The sequence below is a fragment of the Heptranchias perlo genome, chromosome 3, assembly GCF_035084215.1.
Source record: "Heptranchias perlo isolate sHepPer1 chromosome 3, sHepPer1.hap1, whole genome shotgun sequence".
In the NCBI taxonomy this organism is placed as follows: Eukaryota; Metazoa; Chordata; class Chondrichthyes; order Hexanchiformes; family Hexanchidae; genus Heptranchias; species Heptranchias perlo.
This window is the reverse complement of record NC_090327.1, coordinates 20571638-20586662: the sequence shown is the minus strand read 5'-3', so window position 1 is coordinate 20586662 and position 15025 is coordinate 20571638. Positions and strand designations below refer to the sequence as shown.

Sequence of the window (15025 nt, the reverse complement as noted above, 5' to 3'; positions counted from 1 at the left end):
CTTCTATTTCTTATGTTCTTAAGGTTCCTGTATATGATATCAGTTTGGCCAGTCTTAATCCAGTTTTTGACAGATCCAGTTCTATCAAACTGTCTATAATTAAGCATTTATTTTCATTAAATTAGTCATGTTGCTCAGGCACCATGAAGATAGATTATGTGTTAACTGGACAATTGAGATGAATGTGATTGCTTAGCAGGTGAGTCCAAGGCAGATTATTGAGCTAAAGAAGCAGGAGCTTTACACTTGTGTCTGACCTTGAAATGTTTGATGCTGGCAGAAGGTGTCAAAAGTGTTCAGCTCTACAGTACTGATAATCTTGAGTACATTAATAAAATTAAAATTATGATGGGAATTTGGTTGATTGAGGTTATATGGCACTTCAGGTACTTTGATGGCTCAGTAGTGAGTAGCTGAGCCATGCAGATTAGGAAGCCTTCAGGTTCAGCAATTTGTGTTAGCTGTTGTTAGAAGGCTGAAATTGGCTCCTTTGTTAGAAAGGGGAAAATCGACTAGAATTCCTGATTGTTATTGAACGGCCCTATGACAAATATACATACGTGAGTAACGGTTGAGGGCAGGAACTGCCTCAGCTGCAGGTCCCTCCTTCCCTGTTGTAAAGCCGCGGATGCACTTTGTTGAGATTCAAGTGAGTTATGGGTACTTGGGCAAGGCATGGAGGATGCCTAGCACCTGTGGATCCATACTGAAGTTATATCTACACTTGTGTAGTCACTGATGTAATGTAGGAAACGCAGTAGCCAAATTGCGCACAGGAAGGCCCCACAAACGATAATTATCAGATTTTTGTAAGTGAATGTTGGTTGAGGGATAAATATTGACCAGGACACCAGGAAGAATTCACCTGCTGTTCTTCAAAATAGTGCCATGGGATCTTCTACATTCACCTGAGAGGGCAGACAGGTCCTCGATTTAACGTCACTTAGACTGACTACATTTTGAACTTATTGCTCAAAAGTATTCCAGTATTGTCGTCAATAGATGATATTTTAAATGCAACAGTAATCAGACTTATCATCTGCCACCTGTGATAGAACGTGTTTTTAGAATTTTATGACAATATTAATCTGTATCTGATGGAAAGGAATAACATTCTGGCAGTAAAGCTAGTTGTGGCAGTCATCCCGTAACTACTTGTTCAAAGACTGAGATTTGAATTTAACGGCGAATTGTGTTGCTGCAGTGATGTGCTGTATTGCAGAAGTTTGTGGTTTTCTCCTTGGCATCCTACAGTGAGTTCCTTATTTATCAGTTTCAGTCTGGAGACCTGCAATCAGTTCAAGTCAACTCATGCCACTGTACAACACCTTGTGGCCAGTAAAGGACTGTCTTTCCCTTTTCCTTTGCCTTCTTTTTCCCTTGTCTCTCTCTTTCCCTTTCTTTCTCACTACTAATTACTTTCTCTCACTCTCACTACTAATTACTTTCTCTCTCTCTCTCTCTCTCTCACTATCAATTACTTTCCCTCACACTCTCACTACTAATTACTTTCTCTCACTATTAATTACTTTCTCTTGCTCACTTCTTGCTGTCTCATTTACCTCATCTTCTACCTCATGCTCTCCTTTTAAATTCTTGGCTGTGAGACACTTGAGCAGTCAAAGCATGAAGCACTTCAAGTGGCATATGGTTCAGGGTGCACTTGGGACAGATGGGGCAGAAAATATTTGGCCTGAAGTGCTAAACGCACAAATGGCCTGGGAAGAAGCTGGGGCGAGTGGGCAACCAGCTGCCTTGGCGAACATTCCAGGTAGGCGGGGCAGGTAAATAGTTGAGCTGGAAGGTACTAATGGTGGATGGGCTTAAAGGAAGCATTTGAGCTGAGAAAATTGAGTGGCGGGCTGGCAACCACTTGGGCTGAGTTGGAAAACTCGGCCTCTCTCAAACTGGGCAAGTGAGTAGATGTACCAGGAAGCACATGGTTCATGCAGGAATACTTCACATGCTACCGTTGTTCCCAGCACACCCCGTCTCTTCCAGAATTTTTCCTGCATTTTCACTCACTATCGTGAAATCAGTTCAACAAGTCGCCTTTCTCATTTGTTGCAGCGATCTCCTACTATAATCGCTGATTGTAGTTTCGAATAGAGTTGGCAAGTTTGGAAGCATAAAGATGGGCCAGATGACCTTTCTCATGCGTAAATATCATGTGATCCTGTGAACAGCTGACCATCAGGACTGAGATCAAGTGGTGGCTTGTTGGCCGTTGGGCACAAGGCCCTACTGCAGCCTCTGTTTCTTTGTTCTTCAGTATGAATTTTTTCATTTTCTTTGTTATTTTAATATTTACAGTATCAAATTACTGATCATTAGATGCACTTCTTTGCTTACAATCTTGTTTCAAGCAAGATATTCCTCGAATGTCATTTTAAGCCGTGTGAAATTATATTATTTCCATAGTTCTGTAGTCTTTATTTCCAACTTAATATATAAATGAGGAAATACAGGCTGCCTGTGTATTGGGCCTGAACTTTGATGAAGAAAAAATATCTGAAATGCAGCAAGCAAAGCTCATCTTCCCTACCCCTTCAATCTAAAATTCATTCAGGAGAGTGCTTGTACAAAGCAGCTTGTCTAGCAGGTGTTTGGACTGGTGCCAGATTAACAGACATAGGCTTTTGTGCTGCTTTGGAACATAAGTTTTATGGCCTATCAAACTGTCTTCCCCTCGTTACTTGGAATTAATTTGCCCCAAATTAGATGCATACACATGTCATCATAGAAAAAAAACCCATTGTATTCTTAATTCTGTTTCTTTTACTAAGTCCAGAAAGAATCCTTTTCAAATAAGTATTGAAGAGGTCTGCTTAAAGTTAATGTATGGAAGTTTGATTGCTTTTGTTGGTCATGTTATGAAAAATTATATAATAGGTTTTGCTCTTTGTTTTTTTCAAGTAGGTGTTAATTTTGACACTGCTTGGACATGAAACCATTTCTGGCTGTGAATATCAAATGATGATGCACCTCTCATGTTGTTTAGTAAAGTCAGAATTTGTGAGATGCAAGAGAACTTTGGGAAAGTGGGCCAAACAAATTTTTGAACAGTTAGGACGGGATCACTGCAGAGATCAAATTGACGTTAAAGGACTAGTATTCTAAGACTTGAAATTGTAAGATGAAACTATTCAAATTTAATTTGTTCTTCCTTCATCCCTCTGTCCCTCTCCCATCCATGTCAATTTGCAAATGCATGATTGATACCTCAGCCTTTCTGATCCTTTCAGCCAGTACATTGGCTTTTGCTGTCTCTCGTACTCCATGTTTCCTGATTAGCTCCGACTCTCCTCCACCCCAGTGCTGTGTGATCAGAATCTTTCGGCATTGTTGGACCCTCTCCTCCACAAGCGGTGTTCCTCACCAATGTGTCTGACTCCTGGTATACTGTTAGCCTCTCCCTATTGCTGCCACAAACTAACTTTTCTCCTCCCTTATGCCATTGTGCCAAACTCTAGCTCTCTGAATGCTACCACAACCGCCCATTCCGCTACCAAATTCCTATCCAGGTACTAGCCATACACTCTTCTTTCCATCTATGCCCAATCAATTCGACACGCCAACCTCCGACCAGGCCCTACATTTGATCCAAGCCTTTGCCCAATGCCTAGTTTCTCTCACCTGTGTCTGCTGCACCACTTACCATCAGTCTGCCCCTATCCAATCTTGGAACCTGCTGAGCTCATCTGGCGCACAACTGATGTAGCTAGCCATCCATCACCAGATCTGGCTGGACCACGTCAAGCACCATTAGGCCTCGCACTCATCTGCCAAAATCGCACACTATTCCAGAATCATCCTGGAGAGCAAAGGTAACCCCAGGCTTCTTTTCTCCACTACCAACTGTCTCCTTAAACTCCTCTCCCCTGCTCCCTCCTCTCTTACCTCCAACATGAAGTCGAAGAGCTCATTGGCCCAATCTTAGTAATTAATTCAACAGCCTCTGCTGCATCCCCCCCCCCCCCCCCCTTCCTATTGCCCACCAAGCCAAACTCCACCTGACCTGGACCTGAAAGACCTGTGTCTTCCTCGAGTTTCTCTCCTATTCTCCCTATGTGCGCACTCTGAGCTTATCTGTTCATCAAACCCACCTCCTGCTTCCTTGATCCCAATCCCACTAAACTGCTGACCACACAACCTCCCTTTCTGGCCTCCATGAGAGCTGATGTTGTAAATGTTTCCCTCTCCTCATGTACTGTCCTTGCTTTCAAAACTGCCACCATCACCCTCACCCTTGGTTGCTCTGTCTTTGCAAACTATTGCTCCATCTCCAACCGGCCTTTCCTCTCCCAAGTCCTTGAACGTGTTGTTGCCTCCCAAATCCATGCCCATCTTTCCCCCAATACGAAATTTGAATCTCTCTAGTCAGGTTTCCGTCCCTGCCACTGCATTGAAATGGCCTTAACAAAAGACACAAATGACATCCTCTGTGACTGTGGCCGTGGTGCACTATCACGCCTGATCCTCCTTGACCACTGTAGAAATTGATGTGGCGAAGCACGCCATCCTCCTCCAACACCTCTCCTCCATTGTCCAGCTGAGTGGGATTGCCCTCACCTGGTTCCACTCTTACCTATCCGGTCATAGCCAGTTAGTCTCCTGCAATGGTTTCTCTTCCCAATCCCACACCATTATATCTGGAGTCCCCCAAGGATCTATTTAAACCCCTCCAATTTCTCATCTACATCCTGCCCCTCAGACGTCATCCGAAGATAAGATGTCGGGTTCCACATGAACGTTGACGATATTCGGCTCTACTTCACCATCACCTCTCTCGACCCCTCCACTGCCTCTGTGTTGTCAGACTGCTTGTCCAACATCCTGTCCTGGATGAGCCGTAATTTCCTCCAATTAAACATTGGGAAGATTGAAGCCCCTGCCCCAGACACCGTTCCCTTGCGACTGGTTGTATCCCCCTCCCCAGGCACTGTCTCAGGCTGAACCAGACTATTTAAAATCTCGGCATTCTATTTGGCTGTGAGCTGTGCTTCTGACCCTATATCCTCTCCATCACAAAGACCACCAACTTTCACCTCTGAACACCTCCCATCTGCTGCTGACAGCCTCATCCGTGCTTTTGTTACTTCCAGAATCGTTGCTTTCAATGCTCTCGTGGCCGGCGTCCCATCTTCCACCCTCCATAAATCTGAGCTCATCCAAATCTCTACTACCCGTATTCTAACCCACACCAAGTCCCTCTCACCCATCGCTCCCTTGCTCACTGACCGAAATTGGCTCCCAGTCTGCCAATGCCTCAAATTTAGGATTCTAATCCTCGCATTCAAATCCCTCAATGACCTCGCTGCTCCCTATCTCTGTAACCTGCTGCAGCTCCACAACCCTCCAAGAATCCTGCGTTCCTCCAACTCTGGCATCTTGTCCATCCCCCACTCCCTTCGCCCCACCAGTCTATGCCCCAAGCTCTGAAATTCCTTCCCTAAACCTCTCCCTCTCCTCCTTTAAGACTCTCTTTAAAAACCCTCTTTGACTCCCTGCTAATATCTCCTTCTCTGGAATAGTGTCAATTTTTGTCTGATAACGTTCTCGTGAAGTGCCTTGGGACATTTTCCTACATTAACATAGGAACATGACTAGGCCGTTCTGCCCCTCAAGCCTGTTCTGCTATTCAATTAGACGATGGCCGATCTGTACCTCAACTCCATTTACCCTCCTTTGCTCCATAACCCATAATACTTTTACCTAACAAAAATCTATCTCTCAGTTTTGAAATTTTCAGTTTTTTTATTCATTTGTGGGATCTGGGCGTCGCTGGCAAGGCCAGCATTTATTGCCCATCCCTAATTGCCCTTGAGAAGATGGTGCTGAGCCGCCTTTGTGAACTGCTGCAGTCCGTGTGGTGAAGGTACTCCCATAGTGCTGTTAGGGAGTTCCAGGATTTTGACCCAGTGACGGTGAAGCAACGGCAATATATTTCTAAGTCAGGATGGTATGTGACTTGGAGGGGAACATGCAGATGGTGGTGTTCCCATGCTTCTGCTGCCCTTGTCCTTCTAGATGGTAGAGGTCGCGGGTTTGGGAGGTGCTGTCGAAGAAGCCTTGGCGAATTGCTGCAGTGAACCTTGTAGAAGGTACACACTGCAGCCAGTGTGCGCCGGTGGTGAAGGGAGTGAATGTTTAGGGTGTTGGACGGGGTGCCAATCAAGTGGGCTGCTTTGTCCGATGGTGTCGAGTTTCGAGTTGCACTCATCCAGGCGCGTGGAGGGTATTCCATCACACTTTGACTTATGCCTTGTAGATGCTGGAAAGGCTTTTGGGAGTCAGAAGGTGAATCACTCGCTGCAGAATACCCAGCCTCTGACCTGCTCTTGTAGCCACGGTATTTATATGGCTGGTCCAGTTAAGTTTCTGGTCAATGGTGACCCCCAGGATGTTGATGGTGGGGGATTTGGTGAAGGTAATGCCGTTGAATGTCAAGGGGAGGTGGTTAGACTTTCTTTTGTTGGAGATGGTCATTGCCTGGCATTTGTCTGGCCTGAATGTTACTTGCCACTTATGAGCCCAAGCCTGGATGTTGTCCAGGTGTTGCTGCATGCGCGCATGGACTGCATCATTTTTCTGAGTTGCGAATGGAGCTGAACACTGCAATCATCAGTGAACATCCCCACTACTGACCTTATGATGGAGGGAAGGTCATTGATGAAGCAGCTGAGGATGGTTGGGCCTAGGACACTGCCCTGAGGCACTCCTGCAGCAATGTCCTGGGGCTGAGATGATTGGCCTCCAACAACCACTACCATCTTCCTTTGTGCTAGGTATGACTCCAACCACTGGAGAGTTTTCCCCCTGATTCCCATTGACTTCAATTTTACTAGGGCTCCTTGATGCCACACTTGGTCAAATGCTGCCTTGATGTCAGGGGCTGTCACTCTCACCTCACCACTGGAATTCAGCTCTTTTGTCCATGTTTGGACCAAGGCTGTAATGAGATCTGGAGCCGAGTGGTCCTGGCGGAACCCAAACTAAGCATTGGTGAGCGGTAAGTGCCGCTTGATAGCACTGTCGACGACACCTTCCATCACTTTGCTGATGATTGAGAGTAGACTGATGGGGCGGTAATTGGCCAGATTGGATTTGTCCTGTTTATTGTGGACAGGAAATATCTGGGCAATTTTCCACTTTGTTGGGTAGATGCCAGTGTTGTAGCTGTATTTGATCAGTTTGGCTAGAGGCGCGGCTAGTTCTGGAGCACAAGTCTCCAGCACTACAGCCGGGATGTTGTTGGGGCCCATAGCCTTTGCTCTTTCGAGTGCACACAGCAGTTTCTTGATGTCACGTGGAGTGAATCGAATTGGCTGAAGACTAGCTTCTGTGAAGGTGGGGATCTCAGGAGGAGACCAAGATGGATCATCCACTCGGTGCTTCTGGCTGAAGATGGTTGCAAACGCTTTAGCCTTATCTTTTGCACTCACATGCTGGACTCTGCCATCATTGAGGGTGGGGATGTTCGCCTCCTCCTCCCATTAGTTGTTTAATTTTCCACCGCCTTGCACGACTGGATGTGGCAGTACTGCAGAGCTGTGATCTGATCTGTTGGTTGTGGGATCACTTAGCTCTGTCTTAGGGCATGCTGCTTCCGTTGTAATCCTGTGTTGTAGCTTCACCAGGTTGGCACCTCATTTTTAGGTACACCTGGTGTTGCTCCTGGCATGCTCTTCTACACTTGACCTCAACCTCACCAATCTACCTGTCGCTGATGCATCTGTCTGTGACAGTAATGGTTGGAGTGACCACTGCAGAGTCTTTGTGGAGATGAAGCCCTGTTTTCACACTGAGGACACCGTCAATCGTGTTGTGTGGCACTGCCACCATGCTAAATGGGATAGATTCAGAACAGTTCTCGCAGCTCAAAACTGGGCATCCATGAGGCACTGTTGGCCATCCTTCACCACCTGCTGCAGGCCTAGTCTGGCAGCTATGTCCTTCAGGACTCTGCCAGCTTGGTCAATAATGGTGCTACCGAGCCACTCTTAGTGATGGACGTTGAAGTCCCCCACCCAGAGTACATTTTGTGCCCTTGCTACCCTCAGTGCTTCCTCCAAGTGGAGCTCAACATGGAGGATTACTGATTCATCAGCTGAGGGAGGGTGGTAGGTGGTAATCAGCAGGAAGTTTCCTTGCCCATGTTTTACCTGATCCCATGAGATTTCATGGGGTCTGGAGTCAATGTTGAGGACTCCCAGGGCCACTCCCTCCTGACTGTATATCACTGTGCCGCCATCTCTGGTGGGTCTGTCCTGCTGTTGGGACAGGACATACCCAGGGATGGTGATGGAGGAGTCTGGGACGTTGGCTGAAAGGTATGATTCAGTGAGTATAGCAATGTCAGGCTGTTGCTTGACGAGTGTGTGGGACAACTCTCCCAATTTTGGCACAAGTCCCCAGATGTTAGTGAGGAGGACTTTGCAGGGTCGACTGGGCTTGGTTTGCCTTTGTCATGTCCGGTGCCGAGTGTTCCGATGCCGGGTGGTCTGTCTGGTTTTATTCTTATGTCTTTTTGTAGCGAGATTGTACAACTGAGTGGCTTGCTAGGCCATTTCAGTTAAGAATCAACCACATTGCTATGCGTCTAATATAAGAACATAAGAAATAGGAGCAGGATTAGGCCGTATGGCTCCTCAAGCCTGTTTCGCCTTTCAATCAGATCATGGCTGACCTCCGACCTCAACTCTACTTTCCTGCCTGATCCCCATATCCCTTGATTCCCCAAGAGTCCAAAAATCCATCTATCCCAGCTTTGTATATACTCAACGACTCAGCATCCACAGCCCTCTGGGGTAGAGAATTCCAAAGATTCACAACCCTCTGAGAGAAGAAATTCCTCCTCATCTCAGTCTTAAATGGCTAACCCCATATCCTGCGACCATGTCCCCTAGTTCGAGACTCTCCAGCCAGGGGAAACAACATCTCAACATCTAACCTGTCAAGCCCCCTCAGAATCTTACATGTTTCAATGGGATCACCTCTCATTCTTCTAAACTCCAGAGAATATATAGGCCCATTCTACTCAACCTGTGGTGGAGTCACATATAGGCCAGACCAGCAGGTTTCCTTCCCTAAAGGACATTAGTGATTAGGAATTGACCTAACCTCAACAACTTTTTGAGGGAGAGTTCCAGATTTCCACCGCCCTTTGTGTGAAGAAGTGCTTCTTGACATCACCCCTGAATGGCCTATCTCTAATTTTAAGGTTATGCCCCCTTGTTCTGGAGTCCCTCACCAGAGGAAGCAGTTTCTCACTATCTACCCTATGAAATCGTTCAGTTATCTTAAACGCCTCGGTTAGATCATGCCTTAATCTTCCGTACTCAAGGGAATACAAGCTGAGTCTATCCAACCTGTCCTCATAATTTAACGCCCCAAGGTGCTTCACAGGCACTAAGTGCCTTGGGACATTCAAAAGTGCTATATTAATGCAAGTTGTTGTTGCTCCATCTCATCCAAAACTCTACCACCCCATTTCTGTCCTGCAGTCATGCTCACTCATCATCCTGAATTCAAAATTAATGTACTTGTTTCCAGACTCCTCCAGGGCCTCGCTCGACCGCTATATCTGTGCAGCCTTGACCAGTCCTAAGTTTCTGGCTGTGCGTGTGCGTGTGCCAACTTCAGTATGGTAAAGTAGTTAAATCTTTGGGCATGGTTCAATTGCTGCTGTATGCCCATGTAGCCATTGTTCATGCGTCACCCTTTACCAATGCATGTTGGCAGCTGTTCACCGTTGCAGACATCAAAGCCAAGCCCAATTTTACTCTTAACTGGTTATTTTCTGAGAAATGTATTGAGAGAAGCCAAAGTTGCATTGCATCAATAACCATATCTGAAGAATTTCACAGTGATCTAGATATCAGAAGTAAAACAGTATCTGATGCTTTGAAGAGTTAAACATTGCTTACGGGTCCAGTCAGTACAGTGGATTAGAACATTATCCTTTTACCTCTGGGACTTGTGTTTGAATCTGCTCCAGACAGCTGGACTCAGATTTTTTCTTTGCTGCTGTAGGAGTTCTACACAGAATGGAATGGAGCTATCTCGTAAGAGTTTCTAGTGGGTTTGTGTCCACAGCATGCAATTGCCCCTAATTTGCCATCAAATTGGCTGCCACATTCAGAGAGGAAACAGGAATAGATAGATGTGTAGGAATTGGAAATGTCAGGCTATACATTTTGTCAGGAGATGCATTTTGGTAGATCGAATCGGGCCAGGACCTACTCCGTTAATGGTAGGGCATTGGGGAGAGTTATAGAACAAAGAGATTTAGGAGTACACGTTCATAGCTCCTTGAAAGTGGTGTCACAGGTGGATAGGGTGGTGAAGAAGGCATTCGGCATGCTTGGTTTCATTGGTCAGAACATTGAATGCAGGAGTTGGGATGTCTTGTTGAAGTTGTACAAGACATTAGTAAGGGCACACTTGGAATACTGTGGACAGTTCTGGTCACCCTATTATAGAAAGGATATTATTAAACTCGAAAGAGTGCAGAAAAGATTTACTAGGATGCTACCGGGACTTGATGGTTTGACTTATAGGGAGAGGTTGGATAGACTGAGACTTTTTTCCCTGGAGAGTAGGAGGTTTAGGGGTGATCTTATAGAAGTCTATAAAATAATGAGGGGCATAGATAAGGTCGATAGTCAAAATCTTTTCCCAAAGGTAGGGGAGTCTATAACGAGGGGGCACAGATTTAAGGTGAGAGGGGAGAGATACAAAAGGATCCAGAGGGGCAATTTTTTCACTCAAAGGGTGGTGAGTGTCTGGAACGAGCTGCCAGAGGCAGTAGTAGAGGCGGGTACAATTTTGTCTTTTAAAAAGCATTTGGACAGTTACATGGGGAAGATGGGTATCGAGGGATATGGGCCAAGTGCAGGCAATTGGGACTAGCTTAGTGGTATAAACTGGGCGACATGGACATGTTGGGCCGAAGGGCCTGTTTCCATGTTGTAACTTCTATGATTCTATGATTCTATGGTATAAACTGGGCGACATGGACATGTTGGGCCAAAGGGCCTGTTTCCATGTTGTAAACTTCTATGATTCTATGATTCTATACAGAAGGAGGGTCTTTTGTGGCAGGGGCGAAGTTGTGTGTCTCATCAGTGGAAACTTGACCTGCTGAACCTGGCCTGGTAATGCTTAATGTTGACCGAGCATCTTGAAATGGGGTGAAAAATAAACATTGTGGAGGAAGGGACTAAAAAAACATAAGGGTGAACATTTTTCTAAAAAGGAGAAAATTATCCCGACGTGAGCATATCTCGTTATTGAAATAATCTTATCATCCTTTAACACGTCTTAAATCTGCAGGATCATGCAGATAATTTGAGAATTCAGATGGTAAATTTACCAGTTAGGTGGAATAGAATTGATAACTGGAGTACAGTTTTTTTTGTTGAGAGTTTGGCTCATTTAGTTGTGCTCTTGCTTTCCAGTCAGAAGCGTGCGGGTTCAAGCCCCGCTCCAGGACTTGAGCACATAATCTAGTCTGACGATTAAGCATTGTACTGAGAGACTACTGCATTGTCGGAGGTGCCATCTGTCAGGTGAGATATTAAACTGAGGTCCATGTCTGTCTGTTCAGGTGATTAAAAAATCCTGTGCCATGATTCAAAGAATAGCAGAGAGTTCTAGTGTTCTGGCCAACGTTTTCCCTCAACCAGCACCACCGAAATATGTATTTACTTATTGTTCAGCTAATTTGTTTGTGTGACCTTACTGTGAGCAGATTGGCTGCAACATTTGTCTGCATAACAATGACTGTAGTTAACATGCAATTCGTTGATTATGAGGCACTTTGGGATGTACTAAGAATATGGAAAGCGGAGTATAAATCTAAGTTTCTTTTTCCTCTTCTACATAAACCAAAAACATCAACCTATTTAGAAGCAAACTGCCTTTTTTCAAATTTGCTCCTGGATTTTAAGCACAGATCACAGTCTTTAACCAATATCAAATTAATATTACAGGGCCAGTTCCTTTGGTGCTTTGACTGTTTGCAATAAAGTAAATGCAGTATAAATCACTTCAGCCCCAGTCAGGATGTCTGCAATAATGTCGTATGGGTTGATGATTGACCAGTCAACCTGGCTCACTGAAGGGATTTGGAGGGGTGGACCTGTCAATGGGGGCTGTGATTCTTCTTTGCCTCTTGCAAGCCAATGCAGTAACAGCTGGAATGATTTCCAGGTAAATGAGGATTGGTTGTAATTAATATCTACAGTTTTTGACATCAATGATGAGGGCAGAGGCGCAAGGAGATTAATCATAAGTAACACTTTGGAGTACGGGGTTAACCACTAGGACAGGATGGGCACCAATCATGATAATAGGAGGTTGGTAGTTATGGTGAACTCTATAATTAGGGGTATTGACAGCCTGTTTGGAGCACTAACCAGTAATCCCGAATGGTGTTGTCTTCAAGAGAAGAGAATTTGATTTACAATGAAGATGGACTTTTTTCATCTGTGTATGGATGATGTGGAAACCCTATGGATAGAAATGAAATATGTGTGATGGAGGAAATTACCGATGGGCCTCTTCTATGGGAAGGACAAGGGATTGGCTCAAGAACTTGGTAGTCAAAGAAGAGAAATTTGTTACAGGGATAGATGCAGTTGGTGACTTCAATTTATCAGGGATAGATCGGAAAATCTATAAATGTTTTTTTTTATTCATTCATGGGACGAGGGCATCGCTGGCAAGGCCAGCATTTATTGCCCATCCCTAATTGCCCTTGAGAAGGTGGTAGTGAGCCGCCTTCTTGAACCGCTGCAGTGCGTGTGGTCCCACAGTGCTGCTCGGTAGGGAGTTCCAGGATTTTGACCCAGAGACGATGAAGGAACGGCGATATATTTCCAAGTCGGGATGGTGTGTGACTTGGAGGGGAATGTGGAGGTGTTGTTCCCATGTACCTGCTTCCCTTGACCTTCTAGGTGGTAGAGGTTGCGGGTTTGGGAGGTGCTGTCGAAGAAGCCTTGGCGAATTGCTGCAGTGCATCCTGTGGATGGTACACACTGCAGCCACAATGCGCCGGTATTGAAGGGAGTGAATGTTTAGGGTGGTGGATGGGGTGCCATTCAAGCGGGCTGCTTTGTCCTGGATGGTGTCAAGCTTCTTGAGTGTTGTTGGAGCTGCACTCATCCAGGCAAGTAGAGAGTATTCCATCACACTCCTGACTTGTGCCTTGTAGATGGTGGAAAGGCTTTGGGGAGTCAGGAGTGCATTCGAAATGAAAACATGATCCTGGATGCAATATGGATCATATTTAAAATTACGTTGGACAGAGCACTGAACAAATATATTTAACGTGTGAGAAAGTATAACGGAGGGAACAGATCAATGTGGGCATCAATGGAAATAATGGGATTAGGGGCAAAAAAAAGCAATTCTTCCGAAAGGCTATTTTGGATCTGGTAATGGGTAACGAAACAAGATTAATTCATGATCTCAAAGTAAAGGATCCCTTGGGAAGCAGTGATCATAACAGGATAGAATTTCACATCCAGTTTGAGAGCGAGGATCTTGGGTCTGAAACTACTGTATTAAACTTAAATAAGGGCAATTATAAAAGAATGAGGGCAGAATTGGCTAAAGTAGACTGGGTAACCAGATTAGATGGTATGATGGTGGATAAGCAGTTGTAAACATTTAAAAAGATATTTTATGACTCACAACAAAAATATATCCCTGTGAGGAGGAAAGACTCCACAAAAAGGGTGAACCAATCATGGCTAACGAAGGAAGCGAAGGATGGTAGCAGGTTAAAAGAAAAAGCATACAACATGGCAGATTACTGGTAAGCCCGAAGATTGGGAAAACTTTAAAAACCAGCAAAGGATGACAAAAAGAATAATAAAGAGGGAGAAAATAAATTATGAGTGTAAACGAGCAAGAAATATAAAAACTGACAGTAAAAGCTTCTACTAGTATATAAAAAGGAAGAGGGTAACTAAAGTAAACATTGGTCCCTTAAAGGATGAGACTGGGGAAATAATAATGGAAAACAATGAAATGGCAGAGGAATTGAACAGATATTTTGTATCAGTCTTCACAGTAGAAGACACTAATAATATACCAATAATAGTAGAAAATCAAGGGGCAAAGGGGAGGGAGGAACTAAAAGCAATTACTATCACTGGAGAAAAAGTACAAGGTAAACTAATGGGTCTAAAGGCTGACAAGTCCCCTGGATCTGATGGCTTGCATCCGAGGGTCTTAAAGGAAGTGGCTACAGAGATAGTGGATGCATTAGTTGTAATCTTCCAGAATTCACTAGATTCTGGAAAGGTCCCAGCGGATTGGAAAACCCCAAACTTGACACCCCTATTCAAGAAGGGAGTGAGACAGAAAGCAGGTAACTATAGACCAGTTCGCCTAACATCTGTCATTGGGAAAATGCTAGAATCCATTATTAAGAAAGTAGTAGCAGGACATTTGGAGACTCATAATACAATCAAAGAGAGTCGACATGGTTTTATGAAGGGGAAATTGTGTCTGACAAATTTATTAGAGTTCTTTGAGGAAGTAATGGGCAGGGTGGATAAATGGGAACCAATGGATGCAGTATATTTGGATTTCCAAAAGGCATTCGATAAGGTGCCACATAAAAGATTACTGCACAAGATAAGAGCTCATGGTGTTGGGGGTAATATACTGGCATGGATAGAGGATTGGCTAACTAACAGAAAACAAAGAGTCGGGATAAAAGGGTCATTTTCAAAATGGCAATCTGTAACTAGTGGGGTGCTGCAGGGCTCAGTGCTGGGGCCTCAACTGTTTACAACATATATCAATGACTTGGATGAAAGAACAGAGTGTCTTGTGGTCAAATTTGCTGATGATACAAAGATAGGTGGAAAAGCAAGTTGCAATGAGGACACAAAGTGTCTGCAAAGGGATATTGACAGGTTAAGTGAATGGGCAAAAATTTGGCAGGTGGAATATAATGTGGGAAAATGTGAAATCATCCATTTTGGGAGGATATAGTTGGAGAAAG

The 15025-nt window shown here is 44.7% G+C and overlaps 1 protein-coding gene across 4 annotated transcripts in view; it reads left to right on the top strand.

Annotated features, from left to right (window-relative positions):
- The window catches only part of LOC137310916 (focal adhesion kinase 1), a 585674-nt gene that overhangs the window by 90304 nt on the left and 480345 nt on the right, over nucleotides 1–15025 (top strand). The window contains exon 2 of one of the 4 annotated variants that reach the window (XM_067978456.1): nucleotides 11463–11573. The exons of the other annotated variants lie outside the window; for them this stretch is intronic. The gene's annotated coding sequence lies outside the window, so the exon portion shown is untranslated. The remainder of the gene's footprint in view (nucleotides 1–11462; nucleotides 11574–15025) is intronic. 4 annotated transcript variants of the gene reach the window in all.